Raw genomic sequence first — 25189 nt, 5'->3', positions numbered from 1 at the left:
TTTCTTTGTTCCCCATCTGTCAATGACTGGAGAAGACTTTGAAGAAGCAGGGACCACAAGGTAGAAGGAGCCTGGGTTCCTGAATGACCACGTAGAGTAAAGCTACCTGTCAGACATGTACATCTGCACTGGACTTTTGCATGTATGAGAAAGATTTATATCGTTTTAAACCTCTGAGACTTGGGGATTTGTTTGCTATAGCACTGAGCTAATACAGTTACTAACATAATTAGGACCTGAACCCTGGTAGGCCTCATTGGAGTTCTCATTTTTGACTTTGAAACAAATGAGTTCTTGAAAACTCACATCCAGTATAGGACTGCCCAGTCAAATAGAAATGACAGTTGCCTGTTTTAAAAATCCCCATTTCCTCTGGCCAACATAGTGCCCCTCTTCTCAGGCCTCTGCTAGAATCTTTTAACTCTTCCTATGCCACATAGTGCAAAGGGCAGAGGAGAATGGGGAGTGCTCACACAGGAGTGCTCCAAGAGGAACCCGAACCTTCCTGATCACCAGGGTCCAGCTGGGTTTGACCGTATATGCTCCTGGGCAGTCTGAATTAATAGCCTGCCTTGCCTCGAGGGAAACCTGGGAAAAGTTGTCCTGTTAAAACCCTTCCCATTCTCACTAGACAAGCTGTTCGGGGCCCCATCTTTGGGCTTAGCTAATAGAAAATGGAATAGACCACCATCAGTTTTGTCACTTGATTTGGGTAAAAATTGAACCTGCATGGATGAGTGTCAAGTGGGTGGGTGGGGGGGTATAGTGTTATTCCTGAGTTAATCTTGATCTTGAAAAATGTCCCTGCTGAGGAAGATGCCTAAGTATCATCTTCCCTGGCTTCACTTCCAGCTCCTGCAAAGAGTCTGGAAGTGATTCGTCTCCTTCCAGCTCCTTCCTGGCATGCGCCACTGCAGTGCATCTCAGAATCCTGGGTACTGGCCCATGAGGCCTGCAGGGCCTGCTCAGGCTGCATGTGCCCAGGTGTATGAGGCACCCTCTCATTGCAGCTGCCATGACACCTGGGGGAGAGCAGCTGCCTGCCTTTTCCTTGCTAATTTCTCTTCCATGCTGAGCTACATGGGGGAGAATAATTGCCTTCACTCCGGGCTCTGACATTCCCACATTCAAGCACCTGCTCTCCCACTGTTCTTCAATAGGAAGACAATTTCTGCCACACTTGGTGTTTCCTTCACAGCAGATCTGCTAATTAGAGAGACATACTTTAGAAGAGACAGTTGGGGCCTGTGAATGTAGCCAGAACATAAGCAGCATTTTGGAAATCTGGTCAGTCTTTTTCTGCTAGTGAAATCTGAAGTGTGGTGGGGATTCCTCAGAGTTTGCTGGGAAGAAGGTAGAATTCTCTGGAGCTGCTCAGCTCCATCCCATTCTCCTAAAAGGTCCCAGCCCTGTCAGCAGAAACAAACCAGGAGAGCCTAAATCCAGTGAAGAGGAAAATCAAGTCATGGTCATTCAGTGATACCATGTTGAATTTATCAAAAGGTTTCCCCAAGATTCTCAGAGTTATTCTATTGCTACTAGAGGGCTGGTAGCAATTACTTTCTTTTAGGATGTGCATTTTCATTCTAGATTATAAAGTGCAACACTGTAGCAGTTATTAATCTTGGCAGGGTCAGGGAGCCAGTATAGAGGCATCTCATGGGGGAGGGGTAGACCAATCTAGACTCTAAGACTTCCCTGCTTAGAAGTAAACCAGCTCTTTTAGGAAACCATAGATAAGGAGAGGCTCATTTTATCCCAAAAGAGCTAACCATTAAGTCTTAATTAAGATTACCAGTGTGCCTCAATTTTTCCATTTTTATAAACGTTTATATTTCTTAATCATGCAAATCAAAGACTTTAAGTATAGAAACATTAGAGCAGGAATTGAAAGACTACTATAACCTGCAGGTCAAATTTGGTCCTCCACCTATTTTTGTGAATAAAGTTTTATTGAAACACAGTCACACCCATTGTTTAGTATTATCTGTGGCTTCTTTCATACTATTAGTTGAGTAGAGTTGAATAGTTGCAACTGTATGTCCTGGAAAGCCTAAAATAATATTTACTGTTTGCACCTTTACAGAAAAATAAAAAAGAAAAATAAGTAAAAAATTAAAATAAGGAAAAATAAAAATAAACCTCTCATAATTCCATTGTTCAGACATAGCTAATGTGAATATTATCCGTTTCCCCCTTATATTCCTGTGGAAGCCACTCTTTAGAAACAGGATGGAGACTCATCAGTTTGGGGCAGACATGGAGACTGATGGTGCCAGGCACACACCACAAGGGTAAAAAAGGTTTACACTTTCTGAGCCAGAAATGTTGAAGAGGAAGCAAGAGGACCTCTCCAGAAGGACTGAGAAGGTGAGTCCAGACCAGTGGCAGAGATGAGGGGAGGAGTCTGGTATAGACACCAGCTGTGAGTCTCAGAGAGAATCTTCCGGGCCTCGCCGTTGTGATGTTTAAAAGACTCACCCCATAGCCCCAACCACCATGAAGACATCCAACCTTCACATGGAACCATGCATAATACTCTTCAGGCCATGGCTCCCTATTTCAAGTCTACTTGTTAAGCGGGGTTACCCCTTCCTTTTAAATGGAATGACACATTATATGTGCCTTATTATAAAGTCCCAGAGTGGATGGCCTTTCTTTGCTTCCTGAGTGTATATGTAAGTGATGTCTCTTCACCAGCATAATTTTATTTTATTTTTTTGCTAACAGATTGAATGCAGCTCAGCCATTTCAGAGGAGGCCTGAATTTGCCACTTCCTGCTTTGTTTATTATTGAGTGCTTCCAAATAAGGAACACGAGTCTACAGGAAAGGGAAATGAGCCTTTGAATCTGCAAAAGGATGCTAGAAGACATCTTCAGCAATTTTAATAATAGCTCTGGAACAGATGCCTGTACTGTCTTGAAATGATGACAAGTAAAACCCTAAAGAGCTTTACTGTTTCAGGGAAAAAGTAGTCAAATTGGGTGGGGGGAATGGACATTAACTATATTGAATAAGAAGCTCAAAAACCTGCTTTTGTGTTGGCTTTATTAATTCATTAAATAAATTAAACATTAAATAAGAACATATAGGTATACTTCTTATTCCAAGATATTGATATCTTACATATATTTTATGCATGTGTATCTACTATTTTGAAAAATTGATCATATTTATAATATTTACCCTTAATATGTTTGAACTTCTAATGTATATATGAAAAAATGTATTTACAAACAAACATTCTTTCACTGTCTAAATTCTGGGATGAAATTGTGTGAGGTGTGACTCCTTGGCCCACATTAAAAAAAAACCCCTCAGATCCAGTTTATTAAAGGCATCAAAAAACCCTGTTAGTTATCTACTGCTAGCAGAATTTTAAAATTTTTCAGTGCATCTTATATCAGTTTCTATTTGGAAAATCCACACACAAATCTAGTCAAATTTGGAAATGTGCAATTTGGAGGAAAGTCTGAATATCATGTCCAGAAAGTGAGGGTGACCTCCATTGCCATATCCCAGGGAACCCTAGCTGTAGAGATGAAGACAAGCATCCCTTTAGTGACAGGACTTTGGGCCTGAGATGGATGAGACACACATAGAAGAGAAGAAATACAGTAGTAGGAGAAGCAAAGGAGGATGATTTCAGCTCCAAAGTTTTCTTCCTATTTGGTTCCGACAGAACAGAAACTTGTGAGCTTCCAGGCATAGTTTATTGCTCCTCTCTTCAATATAGTTAGAGAGGAGGAATATGGATAAAGGGTAATGCTTTTTATGGCAAGATTTTGATGTTGCTGGGCTATATAGGGAGTGTTGTGTCCTTCAAGAGGGCCTTTTCATATATTCCTCTAAGGACAAAGAGAAGGATGACAGGTTGAGCAAACGATATGAGCCAAAATGGCACACAGGAGACAACTCAGCATCAGGCTTATAGGTCTTCTGGTGGGACTGAGAGATTTGAACAATCTATACCAGACACAGAGCCACATGGGACCAGCACAAATAAGTTTCATTGCTACTGCTCCCAAATTGGCAAAATGCTGCACTTAGAAAGAGATTGAGTCTTTTCTGCCCTGGCAGTTGATAGGCATATCTGGCAACACACAAACTCCCCAGCATGTCTGGAATGTTTGAGGAATATGGTGGCTCAGGGGCTTCACTACAGCATCCTTGAAGCTTCGCTATCTCAGGTGCTCTCCACTTACATGAGCTGTTCTTTAATCTCACTCCAGATACTACTGGTGTCATCTCCCTGCTGTTTCAGTGTTGCTATGACCTTGCCATCAAGATTTAGAATAGTTGATACTGTGCTAAACATAAAAGACTGAATTGAGGTAGATATTTGATGTTAGAATTCAATAATTCTTAGGAAATACACTGTTACTATCAAATGACTAATGTGATGCTGTTTTACTGAGCAAATGTGTGTTTGTACTTTTCATTTCTTTTGAAAATAAAGACCCCAGTGTTTCTAGGCCTTTTATATTGAATTTTTTAATATGGGCCAATGTGGAAAAGCTGTAGATTTCATAATTAATGTTAAAAAATATTGTTCCACTACAGTAGAAAAATGAGCAAAATATAAGGATAAGCAATGTTCACACACACACACACACACACACACACAAATAGCTAAGTTGTATATATGGTATCTAACCTTAATAGAAATCAGAGACATGTGAATCAAGATAAGACTATTTCCTTCTTTAGTCTGTATTTCTTTGAATTCTTTTCTTACTAATTCTCCATGACTTTTTGCCCCAGAAAAATTATTCAGATTATAGGAAGAGGCTGCAGCAAGGTAGAAAGGCAGAAAAGCATCTCCTTATACATACATACATATATATATGTATGTATAATTTCAGCTGTTAATAAAAATGTTCTCATGTGCAGAGAGCTAAATGTCAAGGGCAATTTGGATCTTTAAGCATGACAATGAAATTTAGGATACAGAGGATAAAAAAACATACATTCAGCAATTATCTTCCACCTGTCTTCACAAATGAAGTGGGTAAGGTCTTAATGAGGGATTCAACTGCTGAGTGACAGATGAGGAATTAGCACATACATAGATTAATATCAGAAATGGTCATGATAAGCTTAAAGTATTAGTAATGATCACAGCCTAATTCCTTTTTTAAGTAGATAAGCGTGAATGCAGTTTTGAAATTGCATAATAAAACCATATAAGGATATCCTCATGAGAAGTTTATTGCTTGAACATTTAGCTTGCTGCCAAAATGAAAAACAATAAACCAATACTTTATCAGATCTCACAGCCACACAATTAAATAAGGGGTCATGATTTGCAACAATCACAGGTACTCTTAGTAAACTTGAGTGGATATGGCATAGTCCCCAAATTCCCTGTAGCTTTATTTTCAAGTACTATGTCACTGCTACCGGATTTTGAGTTTCATTTATCCTGAGAAACTGCTTCCTCATCATTAAAATGCATGTATTAACATTTGCCTCCAAACCAGCTCTCAGAAATGACTTGTGAGCCAGAGAGGATTCTTACTAAATTCTTTGAGTTTCCCTATATTAAAAAATATTTAAATACCATGTGTGATGAGTTTCTCAATAGATTTTTGACAGGGAAATAAGCTTCAATGATAAAGACACTAAACCCTTCGTTTGGTCTCAGAAAACAACATAAATATTTATGCACACATTATCTTATTTAATCTCCACCTCTCAGTAAGGAAAGTTATTATTTTTTAGCACAATTTTACAAATACAATTGAGACTCAGAGACATTATGTAACTTGTTCAAGGTCACACAGCCTTGTGACCTTGACTTGTGGCAGAATCAGAATACAAGACTAGATTTCATTGACTCTAAGGTTAGAGTTGATGAAGAGAGATTTAGTGAGGAAATGACTGACATATGACACGAATTTTCAGTCTTATTTTGTAAAAGGAATGTCAGGCCACAGCTATATGGAAGCACTCAGCTGCAGGTTTGGAGGGCAACCTAGAGATTTTTAGATTAGCTCAAGCTGAGACATGAGAAATGGGTTGATCTCCCATAGGTTGAATTTAGTCAGGAAAATGCCTGAAGCAATGAGCTGCAATCCTAGGATTTGGGGTTATTTTAACAACTAAATTTGATAAACAATGTGTTCACATGTTAATATCTGGGGACTTGTTTAAAGAATTTGAATTGACCCCTCAACACCTCAACCATGAATACTTTATCAATACAACAGTGGAGTGAAGGTAACTTAAAATACATTATTATAACCTAAAATGCACGTCTCACATCCTTTTCAATATTCACTTTGCAATTCTATTACTGATTGTCTCTGACAGCAGGTGTAGTACAACTTTATGGGCAGTCTTTTCATTTTATGAAGCTCTCCATCTTAAATATTAGAGAGTTGGGATTAGTGATTTCATTGACACAAGTTCTATCATTCATACATCTTCTATCTTAAAATTGAAAGCATTACCTTTATATGTCTTCTACAAATCTTTCATGGGAATAGAAGGTCATTTATGAACTATATGCGAGGTGACTGAGAGAAGTATACTTTATGAAGTTTTTGGACCATTAATTCTAGATTTTGATTTTTCTTCATTTAAAAAAAATGATATCTTTGAATGTTTTGAGAGTGTGATGGGAAAATCAGCCTCAATGAATTTTCTGTTTGTGATCACTGAGGTAGGTCACCAAGGTGATTGAAGTCTCCCAGCAGACTTTTAAATATTTGAAGCTGAAAATATTTAAGAGTGTACCAAATGAGTAGTGCTTTAATTTTTATTTATATTCTATTTTTGGTGTGGTTGTGATTATAGGCTCACCAAGACTGGTGATCAGTAATGAATGTGTCCTGTTGGCAGATCCCTCCAGGGCTCTGATTCAATCTTTTGAGTTATGGGATGAGGACAAAATGAACTATTTTTCAAGCTTGTAAATATGTGACAAATGACAGTGCAAGAACTATTGATTCCAATCACAGTGATACAATGTTTCATAGTCAAGACTGACTCTGGCTTTACAAATTACTTGCAAGTTGAACAGTAAACCCATGTGCACCATGCTTCAATGCGGATCAATCTTCAACAATATGTGTGTCAGTATTCACCTCCAATTTGAATAAATAACCTAACTAAAATGGACTTGTCTTCTATTTTTTCCATTTAAAGGGTGCTGTTGGATTTCTCCCCAATCTTAAAAAAGGAAGAGAGAAGCAGAAACTTATAAAATCCCGAGAGACTCTATGCACATTTATCTGCTTTTATCTTTATTAGTTAAATAGTCACAACCAAATATATTTGAGAAATGCCACCCAAGAACATGAATCTTAGCTAAAAACTCATAGGCACTGTCTAGTTCAGTACTCTAATCTTATTCAACCATATCTGGAGTTAAAAAAAAAAAAGAAAATATGGAGCTGATTCAGTAGGTTAGAATTTGAGACACTACAGTAAACATTATGTTCCTGTTTGGGGCAACTGGATCTGATTATTTTTTAAAAAGCCCCTACCATGACAGTTATTTATATATGAAGACAGACCCTCTTAAAATCTTCCTCACTTGGATCATGAGCACTCTTGTGTGTGAAGAAAACTTTTCCTAAAGGACCACTACACAAAGCCAGTAAAATATACTTTTTGGGGGGTAGAAGTCAATTTCTCAGCCAGTGTGAGAAGGCAGCATCTGTATCTCCCTCACCCACCCACCCCCACCCCATTGTGGAGCAACATTTAAAACTTGCCCTCAGGTTGTCATGGTATATTTTATGCAGGACTGACCTTAGTGGAGGCTGTGCATGCTGATGTATTATTGACCTTCTTCCCCACTGCTTACACAAACAGGCCATCTGGGTACCAGGACAGTACAGGGAATATGTCCAACTTTTCAGACCAAGATAAAAATTCAAAAATGGGTTGGGGGAGTGGGGGAAGGAAGGCTCTTTGGCTTGTACCGTGGATTTGTTTATTCAGACATAACTGGCGTGGATCTGGCCAAGGAACAGTTTCATTCTTTGTCTAACCTACTGGCCTCCTAGCTCCTCCCCCCATTGTTCATCTCCATCAATGTGTGATGAGCCACTAAGCAAGAAAGGAGGGCAGAGACATGGCAAGGCCACCGCCAACCCTTCATTCTAGAGTCATGCTTTGGGGAAGCTGAAACTAGCCAGAGTGTGTTGAGGGCCACTGAGCCCCCGGCAGACTCCATCTCAGCCCAGTCTACTCCAGTGAGGCCTGCTTCTCCTTCCTGCCCCTTCATTTTTCCCCAAGTGGGTAATGGTAACGTGGAGCCTGGTGAGCCAGGTTATCTTTACTAGGGGTTTGTCTAGCCAGCAGACCTCAGTTCTTACCCAGTTGAATCACAAAGAACCCAGCCTGGCCAAGACAGGCCAAGCACATTTACAGCTTCCCAGTGAATTTTTCCCAGACTGGAACCCATTTTCAGTAGCTTCACTTGGTTGATCAAGCCTTCCTTTCAATGGTGATATTGACTTACAAAACTAGCTCAGAATGTCAGATTCTGTTCATACCAAACTGCTTTCCAGGACCCAGAGATGATCCTGGGTTCTCCACAGCACCGGACACTACCAATGGCAAGGAGGGTTCTGCTTAATCATCAAAAAGCTCCGTGTACTCTCCTTTCCTAGTGGTTATTGCTAGTTTTTTACAATTTAGCTGAGGAGGATGAAGGTACTTTTTTAAATTTATGCATTAAATATTTTTATACTAAAAATAGTTTTTGGACAAAATATTAGCACAGTTTGTTTTGCATAGTATAGAAATGTAGTAGATGTTAGGGAAGTATAAGGCACCTCCTCTCTGAAGCCTTTTCTTTCTCCTGCTCCCACCCACTCCCTCTCTTCTCGTCTGTTCTTCCACTCTGTAGAGATCACTATAATATTCTTCATAATAGAATGTGTTGTTCATCTAGGTCTACCCTTTTGAGAGTATGAAGGGCTAGGGCCAGGTTTTAATCATCTGTGAAACTCAGCCCCGAGCCTGTCACACAAGACAAATTCAATAAATGTCTGCCGAATAAGTGACTAATCAGAGCTAGACTCTATTTAGAATTTAGCAATATAACAGGCACTTTAGTTAATCATCACAATCTGAAGAGGTAGGTATTACCCTCATCTGCATTGCACAGATTTAAAAACTAAGGCTTTGAGAGATGAAGTAGTAGCTAACAAGGTTTGAGGCAGGATCTGCACTCAGTCTGACTATAGTGTCTGAGTTCTAGCTACAACACCACATCATAATGGATGTGGTGTGCTCATCCCTTCTTTTGTATATAAATAAGTTAATGGTTCCATTTTTGGGTTAAGTAAGGACAGTTCTATCTCACCACTAGGTATACTGGGTTGTGATGGTTATTCAGAGTTATCAGGGAAGCTGAAAACAAATTATAAAACAGTCAGTCTCTGTTTGTTCTATTTATTCAGGCTTTTTTTTTTTTTTTTTAACAGCAGTAGAATCTAAGAGGCATAAGCCTGGATTTAGGATGTGCATTAATTTTGTCTTCAGCGAAGTGACCAATCTGTGGTATCCAGACCCACAGAGGCAGTAAATATTGTTGTTTTAGTATCCAGCCTCCACAATAGACAAAACTCCTCCCAGCATCTCCTCTTGCTAGTCAAGTGACTTTGAACAAACAATACAACCTCTCTAATTCTCATTTTCCTCATCTGTAAAATGGGACTTATAAATAGTGCCTTTCTCAGAGGGTTGCTACAAGGAATAAATGAGACAAAACATATGAAACACTTGATACATTAACTGGCACATGTTTTGGAGTTTAGTCAAAGGTGAGTATCTACATGACATCAAAACATCTGAATATCTTTAAATACCTATTTAAAGTAAATAAAAATTAACAAGAGTATTATAGACAAGAGAACGCACAAAAAAAGAAAAAAAATCTTTTCAATACCAATGAACTGTGCACTTAAAAATGATTAGAACAGTATATTTTATGTGTATTTTGCCACAATAAAAAACAATTTGTCCATTATCTTAATGTCATAATGCCAAAACAAAAAACTTAAAAAAAAAATTAAAACAAACAAAAAAACATAAGAACAAAATTGCTACTGCTGTGGAAATTTCTTAACTATGTAGAGCAATATGTGTTATTTATTTTTATTAATGTTAAAATTTAATGCTGTTAAATTTTTAATTAGAATATTTTTGTGTCAAGTAATGGTAATATCCACCTAAATTTTTACTGATATTGCTAGGACTCTTCCATATCTTATTCTCATTCCCAAGAACTAAACTGTTCTCAAAAGGATTTTTACAATTATTTTGATTTTTTTTTTTTTAGCAAGTTAATGTTTTCAAAGCACACTTTGGATCATATTTTCTTTGTGACTCATCTAGGTTTATATTTCCCACAATCTGGAACAGAAGCTGAATTTGGGGTGGTGCTTTGCTGATGGTCTGTTGGTGCCTGTCTGGGAAAGCATGGCTTGGGCTCAGGAAGAAAAGGGCAGAGCTGCAGACCGAGATACTGACACAGGCAAAGGGCTGGCTGGCTCCAATACATAGCTGTGGAGTTCCCATTTCATGTACCCTGCCTGCTTCCCCTTTGACATAATGTCTCACAAAAAGTGGCTTTTGTCACCCTGACCTCTCTGAGAGCTGCCCTTAAGCCTGACATCAGGCCATGTGAGGGATATTAGAAGGTCGAAGAGAACTTTCAATACCTGAAATGTTAAGGCCAAGGGGTAGAGGATGGAAAGTTTGGTAAGAGGGGTGAAAGGTGACCTCATGGCATGTTGGAAGCTCTGTGTCCGAGAAGAGCATTTCCAGCCTGAGACCAGAAAGTGTAGTATCAGGGTACCTTTGTGATGAACACTCAACAGTATCAAAGGTCTTCTTTGGCAGGGTGGCCTCTGGGACGCAAGGTCCCTCATCTTTTCCTCTGCCTCCTCTTTCCTTTGCTCTTCTATCATCAAGTAGACCTGAGTAATAGTGGCACCTCCTTTCCGGTGGGCACTGTCTTCAGTAAGCTTGTGATCAGCATGAGGTGGAAGGAAGGGTAATGTTGCCACTCGTGATTGGTCAGCCTTGAGGAAATCTGACTCATGGCACTGAGTGCCTCATCAGCTGAAGGGGGAGTGTATGTGGCAGGTGTGGGGCTGGGAGGAGGGCAACACCACCTAGATATATGGTATCTCCAACATGGCTGGTGAGCAAAACTTCCTGGGGCACTTCTTAAACTTCCAGAGCCAATTAATCAGATTCTCCTGGGATATAGCCCAAGAATCTGTGATTTAACAAATAGCAAACAAGAAGTTCTGATGATCAGACAGAACAACTGGAATGGAATCTAGACCCATTCAGTAAAATCATCAGAATAGGAATAAAGGTGCTCAAAGTGATGCTAGGATGCCTGACGGTCCTTCCTAAACATGTTCAATCACTCAACAGCATCATGGAATATATATTTTTATTAAACACCTACCATGTGCTAGCAACAGCAGTGATGAAAATAAACACAGCCCTTACTCAGAGCACTTATTATAGACTACCTGTGACACCACGTATTGTAAGACGTTTGAATTTGGTCTTTTGTGTGAAGACATAGTGACAGCACACCCATCCAAATTAGAAAAAGAAAATAATCAAATCAACTGTTTGACAAAAAGTAGATGAAATAGCTCTTATATCAATTATATTTCAAATATTAACTTCCCTGGTGGCACGGGGTTAAGAATCCACCTGCCAATGCAGGGGACACGGGTTTGAGCCCTGGTCCGGGAAGATCCCACATGCCACGGAGCAACTAAGCCCATGTACCACAACTACTGAGCCTGTGCTCTAGAACCCGTGAGCCACAACTACTGAAGCCTGCGTGCCTAGAGCCCATGCTCTGCAACAAGAGAAGCCACCGCAATGAGAAGCCCACTCACTGCAACGAAGAGTAGCCCCCGCTTGCCGCAACTAGAGAAAGACCACATGCAGCAACGAAGACCTAAAGCAGCCAAAAAAATAATATATATACATATATAGTATCCTTGGTAAGTAATATGAGAAATTCAAAGAGGAAATAAAAATACTATATCCTCTAAATACAACTTAATAATAACCACAATTTATTAAACACCTACACTGTGCCAGGCATGGTTAGACATCTTGACATATGATCTCTAGAATAATGTAGGGCCCCCCGGCTTTAAAACTCTAGGCTGTGCTGTGCTTCCTCTAGTCACAACCATGTGTGACTTACACATCCCTACTAACTCCAGATCCAACACTTAGTTGCCTGGCAATCTTGGACATGTTACCTAATTCTTCTCAACCAGTTTTCTCACCTGTAAAAATGGGGATTATATAACTTACTTTGCAGAGTTGTTGAAAAATAAAATGAAATAATGTTTCTAAAGTATCAAAATAGCACTTGATGCATGGTAGGTGCTCAGTCAAAGCTAGTTTTTTCCTGTCTTAACTCCTCTCTCCAGTCATCTGGTACCCACCCTGTGAGCTTCAGTCATCCCAAATGGGAATTGAAATTGAAATTGTCAGAGTCACCCAAAGGCTATATAATTCCACACAGGCTATGCATTTATGTAAAGGAGAGATGTGCTGCAGGAGTGGGGTTCCTGCATCAGGCAGCAGGTGGATGATACCAAATAAGTAGCCACAAGCATTAGGTGTTGGGGAGTTTGGGGAAGAACAAAGACACTATGGACTTGGTAGCATAGAAAGTTCAAAATAATAGTGAGATTCCATATATATGTGAGGCTTGAAGGGACATGGGTTTCAGACACATAAAGGAAAGGGAGAAGTACTCTGCAGGTAAGGAAAGCATGTAATTCAAGGTAGACATGGAGGTGAAAAAGCCTGGCTATGCTCAGGGGTCAGTAAGATGCCAGGGTGCAGAGTGTAGGATTTGTGAAGAGGTTTAAGGAAACCATAGTACTTAAAAGTTCAGGTGACCAGATTATAAGTGATCTAGAATGCTGGTTCAAGGAGATAGATGAGGGGGAGCCTGAGCTGTCAAATAACAAGATAAAAGCTATGCACTGGGGAATATTTAACTGGAAGTCATACACCAGATAGAATTGGGTGGGGTAGTAGAGGCCAACTACAAGTAGTGAATGTGCCCACATTTCAAAGATCTTCAGCCAGACTCCTTTAGCCCTGAATTTACAACTTGATTCCAAGTCATCATTTTGGGGTCTGCATCCATCAACTCCCCATCCTTCATCCAAGCCTTTGCCCTTCAGACTCTTTCCTATGCCACGGTATCCACATCCATCCAATTGCCATTCACACTGACAACCTTGCTCATTCATTTAATGTTAATAGTGTGTTGGCATCATATTACAAGCATCTGTCATCTGCGTGCCGTCGTCTCCATCAATGCTGCCAAACCCGTCATCTAGTCCCAAGTCATTTCTCATCTGGTTGACTTCCGCCTCTTCTCTTTGGGCCTCTATTTGTCAAACATCACTAGCATTCCAGCTCACATACAAAGCACCCAGAATTAGAGTATTAGTGCCAGACAGGGTGTTAAAAGTCATCTAGTCCAACTCTCTCAATTTATTAAAGAGGAAACTGAGGCTCTCAGAAGTAAAGCCACACTGGAAAGTAGATGAACTTTAAACCCAGGCCTCCTGATCCTTGTGGGTGCTCTCACACCATGCTATATTGCTGCCAGTATGATTTTGGGGTATGAAAATTCCAGTAGCCAAGAAAGCACAAAACCAGGACCTGCAGAGCTGGAAATAAAATCTAAACTTGCTGCTTAATAAAAATAAAAAAATAAAATTCTTTACAATATGTATACATACCTAGGAAGATGCTCATTGACCTCCTTCCTTTACAGCTTAGGACAACAATACAAAGAATCTGCTAGACAGATTAGAGCAGAAGGTGAGAAACTACCACCCATGGGCCAAACCAACCAGCAGCTTATTTTTATAAATAAAGTCTTATTAAAACAGAGCAATGCCCATTCATTTACATATTGTCTATGGCTGCTCTTGAGCTACAACGGCAGAGTTGAACAGTTGTGATAGAGGCTGTATGACTTGCAAAATCTAAAATATTTACTATCTGTTCTTTTACAGGAGAAGTTTTCTGAACCCTGGATTTGAGCATTTTAGTTTTATGCAAAGCTAAAATGAATTCCACCTCCCTGGGGAGGGTTTTCTAGGAAAGCCATCCAAGGGGATGCCTGGCCTAGAGTATGTAGGCACAGCTAGTTGTGGTTCTCCACCTCTTCTGATCCTAACTTTTGAGATCATTTGATGGCAGTTCAACCCAGGTCTTTTCTACCTATGCAGGCAGAAGCCAATAGATACAATTCCACCTGCCAGCACCTCATTACCCAGTGGGTTCCCAGCAGGCCTCCCTGCCACCAGTCTAAAGCTCCAAGCTGCATCCCCTGCAGCTCCCAGTGCTTCTCACTATGAGCTCACTCTCCAGGACACACACCCAGTCGGGCCACCCTTCCCATGTAAAATATTCCAGTGGCCTTCCACCTGGGGTAAGTCTGTACCACTCCAGCCATGCCTCAGGATCTTGGGATGCTTTTTAAAACCACAGGTGCCCAATATGTATACATGCTTAGGAAGATCTCATCTCAAAAGTATTCAATCTGAAAAGTACATGTCACCTCCTTAGAGAGGCCTTCCCTAACTGTCCTGTCTGAAGGAGAATGCCCCCAATGCTGTGTCCTATTAAACCCTATTACCCTGTTTTATTTTCTTAATAGCACTTATCAGGATCTGACAGATTAGAGTTTGTTTACTTCTTTACTGTCTACCTTTTTGTCAAATACTATGAGCTTCCTGAGAGTGTAGGGAGCATCTCAAGCACAAAGAACAGTGTCCGACCCACAGTAGGGGCTCCAAAGATATCTCTACAATCTGTGTGGGTAGCTTTCCTTGTTCTGGCACCAGTGTCCTCTCTGGCTTACCTGTCCAGCTTTAACCACTCCTGCCCCAACACCTAGGTTCCTGTATACCACCCACTTAAGCAGTCCAAGTACACCATGGCACCTGCGTACTGCCATGCAACACACCCTTGCCCCTATTTCCTCCTCTGCCTGCAATACCCTTCTCCCTCCATATTGGCCTGGCAAGCTCATGATTGCTCTTTCACAAGCCACTTCCAAGTTGTCTCCTCTTCCCTCATCCAGGTAAGCAGAGGTGATCCCCTTCACCACTGAGCTCTATTACAGAGCACTCCATTGTTGGGGTCATTTAATTCATGAAGACCTCCTGTCACTGAATTGGAGGCTCCCCAAGGGGATTCATTTTGTATTTCCAGAGCCTAATGCTGTACTTGGAATACCAGACCCTAACTAAATATTTTTTGAATAAATAGATGGGTAGGGAAAGAAGTAAAGGAAGCAAGGGAGGAAGGGGGCCAGAGAGGAGAGAAGGGTAAGAGGGAAGGACAGAAAGACAGAGAAGAGAAAATGAAAAACCAACCTCTCCCATGGAGTCTGCTGTCCTGTGCTCACAGTTCAGTGTTACATTGCTAAACTAGCCAGCTCTGTATTGTGAAGCTAAGAGTGTAGCACCAGAGATACTATGTGTTCAGTGATTTCTTCTGAAGACTCTACTCTTGGCTTCTACAAAGTCTTCTTGAAGATGCTGCCAAGAGGAAGAAGGGATGAGTCCTAACCAGACTTGGGGTGATGTTTTAAAATCCTTTGGTTGCTTCCAATCACAGACTTGGTAGTGTGATAAAGGAGAAAAGCATAAAAAACTGCTAGTAGGGGGCCTCCCTGGTGGCGCAGTGGTTGAGAGTCCGCCTGCCGATGCAGGGGACACGGGTTTGTGCCCCGGTCCGGGAGGATACCACATGCCGCGGAGCGGCTGGGCCTGTGAGCCGTGGTCGCTGAGCCTGCGTGTCCGGAGCCTGTGCTCCGCAACGGGAGAGGCCACAACAGTGAGAGGCCCGTGTACCGCAAAAAACAAACAAACAAACAAAAAAACTGCTAGTAGGGAGCCGAACAGCTTCAAAATTAACTGGCTTCAAATGTTTTTACAAATCCTCAGCTCTTCTCCAGGGCATAGTCACGGTTGCCATCTGTGGCACTGAATGTTTTAAATAAAAGGGTTTATACTGTCCTTAAAATATACCTTAGGTGAGAGGCTAACACAGGAATATTTTCCTCAGATTGGGAAGCAATGGAAATCGGTTTTCTCCACAATGAAACATTGCCTCTTCCAGTCGAAAGGAATTTTCACTTGGGTCAGAGATGCACACAAGAGAGAAGAGAGACTGCTGTTGAAAAACTTGCATGTGCCCTGAAAGGCATTTTGCATATGGCTATTTCTGATTATATACCTTTAAAAATATAGCTCTCTTATGGATGCATTTCATTAGTTAAAAGGGTGATGTTTCTCTGTGTTAATGAAATAGAGTTAAGTTCTAATCAGATGAACCTGACATAAATATCCAATTCTAACTGATAGCGGTTTTACACTTTCCTTGATGATAAAAAATGGCTTCCTGATTAAATGAGAAATTCTAGCTGCTTCTTAGGAGAACAGTTGGGAGGAAATGGAATGTAAAATAAAGATGTATTGCAGAAGATGGCAAAGCTATGCAAGTTTCACATTTTTCTTAAATGCACGTGACAGGGCCCCCATGGAAAGCCCTCTGGGGAAATAATTTACAGTGGGTGACACTAAGGCTCGAATAAGTTAATTGAACCTACCCTAAGTCACTTTGCAAATCTGTGGTGGGAATGGGATCTGAACCCAGAGCCACTGAGTGACAACACTGTTGCTCATCTTGAGAGCATCCATATTATTCAGAGATATCAGGAACATTATCAAAACTTAACAACAGAAAACCTGGCTGCTAAGGTTGAATTCCACCGTAATTCTACTGGGCCACATCCCATAGCACCCGATGGTCTACTAGGCTGCACTGCTAACTGGTCAGTAGTCATTCTCCTCACAGAATGTTCAATAAGGCTACCACCATTTATTTTTACTTTTAGCTTATTTTTAGTTTCGTTTACATGTAGTTTGTTGTTTTAATGCTATGGGGTTTTTTTCTTTTTAATTCAAAGGGAAAAAAATTGCTGTATCAAGTATAGCTAAATTTTTTAAATTTAGGCCCCGTTAAATTCAGGATTTGTGTAATTCTACCCAAACTGAAGCTAAATTTTGCGCTGTTTTTAGAGAAAAGATGAACCAAGAAAATTAATAGCATAAATAAAGGACATATTTAACTTACTTAAGTATAATCACATATATTTAAGGATGTTGGCAGGGGATGGTTTGCGGTAAATATGATAAATGATAACAACGACAGCTATATACCCAGAACCTCTTGCCAGACCAAGAATCAAGTGATAACATGATGTATTATCCACTTTGGTCTCTACAGCAAGTCGATGAGATGGTCTTTTATAGATAAGAGAACTAAGAGAGATTATATGACTGGTCCAAGGTATCAAGGCCAAGAAAGAGTAAAAATTCATACCCAGGCCTTGCTGGTTTCAAAGCCCGTGTTCTCATTGTCATGCTTTACTGCAATAATTCCTGGTCTTTGTGGGTGTCCTGGGCCTTATAAGAATCTGATGAAAGGTGAGAAACAAAATGTTGTATATAATTTAAAGGAGAATTTTTGACTCAAGAATGCCTCTCCTACTGCCTATTTGTAAATCTCTTCTTTTCTGTTCATAAAAGCAGGTCATCCACCTGAAGCCATTTTGTTAGAGTATTTTTTTAGATAACTGTATTCAAAAGCAGCATAAGACTTTTATTTACAAATAGACTAATTCTGACTTTTCACTAATTCCTCCTTAGTTGATGTTAATGAAATTTTGTTGAATAAAGATGGAGTTGAATAGATCTTTAACTAATTGATAATTTATCCAACTGTTTTATTTTGGGCAATATTTTGGTTGTTTCATGAATTGATCCAATGTAAACTGGCAACTGCCTGGCAGTCAGGTGGCAGTGACATTTAGAGTTCAGACAGAAGCAAGGCAGTGCCATGTAGAGCTATGTCAGGGACTGAGGCAAAAGGAAAAATCAGTACTATGGATCCTGTCTTAATTTAAGATTTTGATATTTTTTTCATTACATTTTTTTTGCTTTAATTTTGATTTTTAAAATATTGTGCTAAGGTATTATCTTGGTTTCTTTTAAATTTGGGGGTGCTCCCTTAAAGTTTGTACTTGAGATGAACGCCTCACTTATCTCACCCTAGTCCCAGCCCTGGATGAAGGGCTGGGGGTGTCCAGCAGAGTGTTTTTTTAATGGGATATTTCCCATGAAAATCAATATTTCTAGCATCCCTTGTAAAAATTGGCAACATTGGACTTGCATTTCCTGATGACAAAAAGTGGCTTTATCTGAGTGGCAGCTGCCTCCAGTTGGGAGTAAGTGTTCTATAGCCCCCACCACTGCCTGGCCAGTTCATTACTGTCTGGCCCTGCAGGATGTGAGTTGAGCTTTCTGGAGCTAGACCAAATGTTCAAATGTTATTCTTGAGCCTTCTGGTTGTGCCATAGCCTATAACATTCCCTCAGAATTACTGATGTGCCACCCTTGACATTAAATCACAAGATAAGATCACTGCCAGCAAGACCCTGGGGAAAATTCCATTGACTAGTATTGAAGCATCACAGATCACATGTGATTGTGCACTTCACATGTTTTCCACGCAGGGCAAACTTCTTTTTCCACATCCAGGACTTAAGCTAACAAATCCTTTTTATCAACACTAAGACTTTTTGAGCTACAATGTCCCTCCATTGTGCCCCACTCTGTGCTAAGAGCTGTACATATATGATTTTATTTGGTCATCACAAGAATCACGTAAGATGTATGAATATCTCCATTTTACAGATGTGGAAACTGAGTTACTAAAAAGTTGCGAAAATTGCCCAAGGACACACAGGTGGTAAATGGACGAAACTGAACTCAAACCCAGATGGATGACACCAAAGTTCTATAGTCTTTATCACTATGCACCCTGCCTCCCTGTGGTCTGCTGTTATTTTTAATAATACACACCTCACTTGCTATATTTTGCTAATTGCTCTTTGCTATCAATGGCACTAATGTTTCACAAGCATGTGCAATTTGATCCAAGTGCATAAAACAGCTGTCTATTGTATTAAATTCATGTTAAGAGCCTATCTTCCTTGTTTTTGGGCCTTTTTTTCATTCCAGATTAATTTCTCAAAGGTTAATCACATGACACTTATTTTAATTATGCCTCTCTAGTCACGACAAATGACAGCGTTTGACTTCTTGTTGCCTTCCTTTGTATCATGTGACCAATGAAATTATTAATAAATGCCTTTTTATTATGTAGTCATGCTGTAGGTGCCCACAGGGCACAGGCTGGCCTCATGTATTTTATTCTGGGTGTAGTGTCAGCAGGGCCTTACGGATTTGCTAATGAGCTAAATCCGGTTAGTGCCACATGCCCTGGACTGCCACAGATCTTTTAAATACATCATTGCTTTCAGAGACTCAGCTGGGTTCAGTTGGAGAGAGATTAACTTCTCATTCCCATTAGTGGAGAGTCATACTGTTGGAGAGAGAGCTGATTATGGAGCCCCAAACCCAGGAACCTCTGACCGATGAACCAGTGACCAGTCAACAACAAACTGTTGTTGTTGTTATTTTTATTATTATTATTTGTTTTGTGTGTGCCTTAGAGACCATCTCTTTAATAGGGTGGGCAGTCAGGAGGAGAGGCTGTTTTATTTCCCACGTGGAAAATATATTGACTTTTATCTAGAATGATGGAAACTTAAAAAGGGAGTGGGGCATTTAAAATAAACTTAAAATTGGATATTTATAATCCTTGAACAGATTCCTTCACCACAAAACACTGAGTATAAGTGCTATTTTAAGTTATAGATTTTATTTTTTTAAGATAATAATAACACTAACCATTATTGAGTGCTTACAGGGTAGGGCACTCATAATTGCTTTATGTGTATTAATTAATTTAACCCTCACAACAACCCTTGGACAGAGATACAATTATCCTAAATTGTACTGCTCCAAACAAAATATGTGAGATAATGTCTCTGTTCATCTTGTGTCTCTTTTTTATCTCTTCTTACATCTTATTCTTCTTGAGTTAACATTTTAAGCTATGCATATTGCTATTCCATGTTTTTGTTGATGGGGTAAATGAATGGTTATTTTAAAGTGGAATGCTTTTTGAGATGAAAGCCAAGCTTAAGTCAGGCCTCTACAAAGATACTACAGATGGAAAGAAAAGATAGGAAAGTTCCAAAACACAGAGAAGCAAGAAAAAATGTACTTTTTCTCAAGTATAGTTTCTTATGGGGAAAAAAAAAAGATGTGCAAAATAAAATATTCAGCCAGGAAAACAAGAAAAGAGTAGTAGAAATGCACATTTTCTTTTCATTTAAGATTAAAAATAATTGAGAAAAACAAAATATAAAACATATTCAAGAGTAAAGAAAAAATATCCTGTTCAGATTAAAATCATCTCATCATAGCTCTGTAGTAAGACACACACACTGGCCCATCTAAAGAGAACTCCAGAGGTATTCCGGAATAGAAATCAATGTGCACAGCATAACCACAAGCCCATCTAAAAATCAATGAGCTTTTTAAAAAAAACTTGTTTTATAAGAGAATGTATTCTCTGCAAGCCATGAAAACCCAAGGAGTTATATTTGGGGGGTTTGAGAAATCTTTTTTTCAAAAGTAATGTCCCACACTTAAAGATCAAGTATCATAATCCTTGTTTGTTTTAATGGAGGGCAAATGTAAGAAAGGATTTTAAATGTGTAAATGCTTTTTGAAGCTACAATTGTACACACACACACACATACACACACGCATAATGGCTTTAAAATGGCCTCCCTATCTAGAGGCAGCCACAGGCAAAACTTTCTAGGGGAAAGGGTTTGAATGGACATGGAAAGTGTCCATAAATGTGCTTTTTCAAGAGTGAATTGCTTCCTTATCCTTAATGTCTGCCAGGGAGTCAGAGAGGCTGACACTGGAATATATAGCAGAGCAAACAAAGGATCCACTTGAAAAAATTACAGGAGAAGATTAGAAGAGTGTGTGTTTGCACATATGTGTGCATGGGGAATAGGGGTTGCTTTGTGTGATGGTTTGAGTTGGGGGGATACAGGCACCAACCAACCAAGCAAAATCCTGAGGATCCCAGAGTCTCAGTTTTTACCCTGTGATAACAATAGTTAAATTTTATGAAGGAAACCTGTTTGTGCCCTGTATCTCTGAAATGGAACTTGCTTATCACTTGTGTCCTAAGAAGCCCCCCCCTTTTTTTCTTTATTAAAAGCAGCCTCAGAAGGATTCACCAAGTGAAGGTTAAAAATGTCTCTTCGCTAAGGGTTGACTCCCCCTCCTCCTTCCCCACCCAGCTCTCTCCTGGCCAGGACCACAGGTCTCCCTTCAAGCTGCTTGGGAGCACACAGGGGATTGATAACCATCTCCAGCCCTCACCACGCTGCCTTAGGCTCAGTGGCCTGTGGGCCTCTGGAGGGCCAGGGCTGGATCTTGCTCATCCATGTGTCCCATGAATGTAGGACACAGATGCTGCATGGTCAGTAATGCTTTGCTAAATGAAGAAAGATTCCAGTTATCTCCCAAAAATGTGTTTACTGAACCTGGTAAACAGGAAAGCAGAAATGTTTATGATACCCATTAGACAGCATAATTTTATTTTTTAGATCAGGATAATTTTTTTTCCATCCACAGATCAAAAAATGTAAAACATCATTTTCCAATAATTAATAAAAATCTAAGAGATAAATAATTTGCCTGAAATAAGTGTTTATCAAACAAAAATTAGTGCCAGGAGAGGTATATTTGCTGTCTTAAAAATGGAGAGTATAGTGCAGTTGATGAAAAGAGATGAGCTTTTAGGTTTTCAGGCTGAATCCTTGAGCCATGAGATTCGGCTTGGAAAGCTTGTGACATGACGGTGGCTCAGGGTCTGAAATGGAGATCTAGAAACTTCATGCTGGGACCATGATGGGAATAACTGAGTTTTGGAACTTGTGGTTTTCCATCCTCAAACTCACATAATGGTGATTTGTGTCAGAAATTTAATGTACTAGTCTACAATACCACATCTTTTAAGCATTCGGTATATGCCAGCCTTTTTGCTGCCAATTGGCCAAAACAAGGTCTTTATCTTCCTCAGGACTTGCAGTCTAGTCTGCAAGTCTAGAACCTTATTTAGGTTCTCAACGTGTAGTTCCCAGACCAGCAGCATCAACATTACCTGGGAGCCTGCTGAAAATGCAAAGATAGCCCTTACCCCGCCTTGCTGAGTCAGAATCTCTGGAGTAGGGCAATTTTTAGTTTAGCAAGCCCTTCAGGTGATTCTGGTGCACAGTAAAATTTGAGAACCTCTATTCCTAAATTACAGTTTGAGATTACAAGAAGTGGTTTGCAATGCTGCCTGAATGCATATTAGACTCACTTGATGCATATCTCCCCCTACCAATTGAATAGAATCTCTATTTATTAGCACCCTCTTTAATCACTTTTTCATTTATCTGGCTTTTGTCTTAACTATGACTGTGCTGGAGATGCCACTGACAACATTATGATGTCCAATGATCTTCCTGAAATTTGTTCTATTAAATTTTTCTTAAATGAGCTTTCATTTCTAGCTCACAGTCGAATTGAAGATCTAATTTTATAAAAAGTATTTCAGGTGCCCAAGAAGTTCAAATATCCCTAGAGGTCTTTCCTGAGCAACTACCTGATTTTCCCTTTTGAGTTTTATCTCTCTAGCTTGAAGAGTTTTTCCCCTGGTCCAGATGGACTCCTTAAAGAGAAAAAAACGAAAATCAGTAATTGCAACTTACAAGTAAAGATTCCAATATAAAAGAGCTGAATGGAAAATATTAATAAGGCTACAAAGGCTAACTACAATTTAAGTTTTTTTTGTTTTTGGTTGGAATGATAGCAAGTCAGTGTGGTAAGACTGGTTATCTCGTACTGATAAAATCTGACTGGAAAACAGCTCTGCTCACCACAATTCCACAAATGCCACTTACTTATCATCAGGGAAATGCAAATTCAAACCACAAAGAGATATCACCTCACACCTGTCAAGATGGCTGTTATCAAAAAAACAAAAGACAACAAGCGTTGATGAAGCTGTGGAGAAATTAGAACCATTGTACACTGTTGGTGGGAATGCAAAATGGTGCGGCAACCATACAGATGAGTATGGAGTTTCCTCAAAAAAACAAAAATAGAACTACCATGTGATCCAGTAATCCCACTTCTGAGTATTTATCCGAAAGAACTGAAATTAGGATCCTGAAGAGATATTAGCATTATTCACAATAGCCAAGATGTGGAAACAACCTACACGTTCATTGACAGATGAATAGATAAGGAAAATATGGCATATGCATACAATGGGACAGTAAGACTTAATAGTAATTAAGTCTTAACAAAAAAGAAAATTCTGCAATGAGACAACAAGGATGAATCTTGAGGACATTAAGCAAAGTGAAATAAGCCAGTCACAGAAAGACAAATAGGGCAAGATTCCACTTAAATATCTAAAAGAGCCAAATTCATAGAATCAAAGAGTGGAATGGTGGTTGCCAGGGGCTGCGGCGCTTAAGTCAGATGAACAAGCTCTAGAGATCTGCTGTACAGCATTGTATCTGTAGTCAACAACACTGCACTGTCCACTTAAAATTTTGTTATGGGATAGGTGTCATGTTAAGTGTTCTAACTACAATACATTTATATTGTAGACATTTGTATATGTATTTGATGAACAAAGAAATCTGAAAAGATATTAATAATAAAGTTTTGTAGATAAAATTTTTTCAAAACAAAGCATCTATGGAGATGAAAGTAAGGTTAAAAAGGTTACAAAACACCACTTAGAGTTATCAGTCAAGTGGACCTGAGAGGAAATGGTGTTTCTGAGGGCAGCAGGTGTGTATGGGGGAAGGAAGAAAGGGCTGATTACATACTAAACCAGAGAGAAGGAAAGGATTCTTCTGGCCTGCACCACATACCCTAGCAGACAGAGGTTGAGACTTAGATGAACCTACCAAAACAGAGTTGATAGGCAGCAGGCTATTGACTGTTTTAGTGGGAGGTTCCAGGGGATAGTTACTAGGAGCAGGGTGCTATGGGAGTGCAAGATCAGAAGCAGGAAGACTGTGTAAGATCAGGTCACAAGTGTATACAGAGCTGGAAAGAGAGAGAGAGAGAACCCAGAGATAAAGCCAAGTAAGGCAGATAATAAAAGAAGCTTAGAGTGGCCCTTGATATAGTAGAACTAACAACTCTCCTAAGGAAAAAAAAGTACAAGAACACCCTGGATCCTATAAACAAATTGAGTTTCCTTTATGCATTAACTCTGAATGGTCAAATCAGAAATCTTAACTCAGAAGAGCCCTCCTCAACCAAGGAAAGATAACCTACAGAGCCTTGGACCCCATTTGAGCAGCTGTGGACAAACCTACCAAGATGTGAGCCTTGCCTCTGAATGGACACTATTGCTCACTGGGGATTTTGCTGAAATGACCAGATTTGTTTTGCTTGGGTTTGCAATGGCAGTAATGACATTAAAATACCACCTATAGGGCTTCCCTGGTGGCGCAGTGGTTGAGACTCCGCCTGCCGATGCAGGGGACATGGGTTTGTGCCCCGGTTCGGGAAGATCCCACATGCCGCAGAGCGGCTGGGCCCGTGAGCCATGGCCGCTGAGCCTGCGCGTCCGGAGCCTGTGCTCCACAATGGGAGAGGCCACAACAGTGAGAGGCCCGTGTACTGCAAAAACAAACAAACAAACAAAAATGCCACCTATAAAACAACTATCATCATCTGATTCATTTTTTTGACATGGGCTAATATTTTGTGGTAGTTTGAAAAAATAGAAGTGAAGTTATTGCCTCATTCCTTAAAACCTCTAAGGTTAGATACTCCAACCTAAACTGAATCACAAAAATAAATTCACAGCTAATTCACATATTAGAACAGTTTCCATCAATCAACATTTGTGCACTTAGAGATTTGCATACACCTCACATACTGTCCAAACACCCCTCTCTCCAGCCATCTAATTTTCAGCAAATCCATTATAGTTGCAAAGCCAAAGTATGGGAAATAGAGCTGGGAACTTCAGGGGAAAAGGGAGATCCTGACTTAAACCGGAGATGTTCCCTCAACAACACATGAGGGCCAGAAGGAGGTAAAGTTTTTAAATCT

This window comes from Mesoplodon mirus (genome assembly GCF_964341445.2).
Source record: "Mesoplodon mirus genome assembly, chromosome: 4".
NCBI classification, from domain to species: domain Eukaryota; kingdom Metazoa; phylum Chordata; class Mammalia; order Artiodactyla; family Ziphiidae; genus Mesoplodon; species Mesoplodon mirus.
Note: the sequence above shows the minus strand (reverse complement) of the source record.